A 2,209-nucleotide genomic window follows, 5' to 3' on the forward strand; every position below is an offset into this window, starting at 1 on the left:
TCTGAGATTTTCTCTCTTTTTTTTTAATGTCTAATCAAAACCTTTATGCCTAATTCCAGGTTTAATTTTTTTATTTTTTATTTTTTATTTTTTTTAAGATTGGAAAACTTACAAAAGTCTTAAAAAGAGAAGAAGAATGGATCAGTATACAATAATTGTCACTGCTGGGGAGAAACAAAACCATAGATAAACAAAGCCTTGAACTGTGGGGCTTTGTCAATTGCTAAGGGTAAAAATAATTATAAAGAGGAAACCCCTTTAATCGAATTTATGCATCTTAATTTACTCAGAGACAATAATAATAATCTCATTTATAATCGTGTGCAATTTCCTTTCCAGACTTTCTCTGAATTTCTTGCTAAAGAGGTGGAGAAAATCAGCTTTGAGACTCCAAGCTGATAATGGCCTCTTTGTTAGTGACAATATCCACCCCTCTCTCTGAGACAACTAGTCATGCGATTTGGCTTTGCAAGTGAAAGGTCAAAAGGGAACACAATTTTAAGAAGTAAATTAAAATTCATCAGTTCAGTATTAGCCAAGTATTAACCCTTTTTCATCTTATTCATTAATTTATCTGGTGATCAGACATGTAATAATTTTTGATGTGAAGAAATGAGAGTTTGAAAATATATGTATACTTCTTTCTAAAATAGAAAATACAGCATTTCAGTAAGGAACACAGGCAACTTTGGAACCAACAGATTCATGATAAGAGGTAGCTCTGCCACATGAAAGCTATGTGAAATTTTTGTGTTAATAAGCTGTCTACCCTAGAGTGTAAAATGGAGACAATATTTGCCTTACAAATGTGCGGTGAGGTTTAAGTGAGAAATCTGTGGAGTACTTAGTACAGAACCCAGCACAGGACATGATTGTTAGATATTACAGAACGAATATTACTCACACTTGAAGGTAAAAGATACAAGTCAGTAATTATAAGAACCAACTTTACTCACACGTTAAGGTAAATGATGTACGTTAATAATTATAATTCACTATGATAATCATGTAGTAATATGTATAGTGATATACATATATGCTCTAGGAGTGCAGAGGAAGGAATTCTAGATGAAGCTGGAGGATTCCTGGAGGAGGTTCATTCCTTCATTCATTGATTCAACAAATAGTTATAGAATCCCCACTTTGTGACAGGCTTATAAGGTTCAGTGATGAATCCTATAGGGAGGGTCATTGTTCTTGTGGTACCTTCTGTTGTATCAGAAAAAAAGTAACAAATAAATATGTAAGTTCATTTAGGAAACAAGAAGCACTGAATGGAAATAAAATGGATAAAAACATAATGAGGAGAAGGGAATCAGAAAGCTTAAATTGAAGAACATGTCAGATATATTTTATCTCTACAGATCCACTCTTCATCCTTGCTCTGTCCTAGACATATGAACGAACCTCTGAGGTACAGGACTTCTATCGGGTTTGTCCAGAAGGAAATGCAAGAGGTGGGAGTAATGGGGAAGAATAAAGAGAGGTCTTCCACCTTGAGATTAAAATCTGTGCCTAATCATGTTAAACTAGATAAAAGTTTATTAGGAAATTTTTTATTCTAGTGGTCTATAACTTTTAGTGTCATTAAAATAATGCAGTAGATGTTAAAAAAGAATTCGACAAGAGTTAAAACATATACTTAATTAAAATGCACACACACACACACACACACACACACACACACACACTTCTTACCTCTTAGAGTGCTATTCTTTAAAATATAATCTGTATTTTTATCTTTTAATGTATCTGCTTCAAATAGAATAATACTTAACATTAAGATAGAAGTATTCTGAGGCTATTCTTCATCAGACATATGAAATTAGTATTTTTCATATATAAATCAATAAAATTTCAGAAGGTAATAAAAGAAAAATATATAATACATAGGAAGAAAGATACAATATTTGTTATCTGTGCATGATATAATTGCATATCAGTTAAACAAAATAAAATAAAAATAGGATACTGCAAAGCATAGAATTCTTTCCCTCTTTTCTGTTCAGTTGTTAAACTGCAACTGAAGGCTTTAAAGAGTGTCTGCACATAGCAGATATTCAATGAATATTTGTTGAAAGAATGGATGAATGAACATAATTTAGTAAAATACTTATAAGACTAAAATATAAAAGAAACCCGGAAATTTATTATATTAAAAAAACTCTCACAAAATTAGTTAGAAATCACACCAGATGCAAATATATTC

The sequence above is a fragment of the Sapajus apella genome, unplaced genomic scaffold (assembly GCF_009761245.1).
Source record: "Sapajus apella isolate SASKATOON/1434 unplaced genomic scaffold, GSC_monkey_1.0 scaffold1, whole genome shotgun sequence".
Classification (NCBI taxonomy): Eukaryota; Metazoa; Chordata; class Mammalia; order Primates; family Cebidae; genus Sapajus; species Sapajus apella.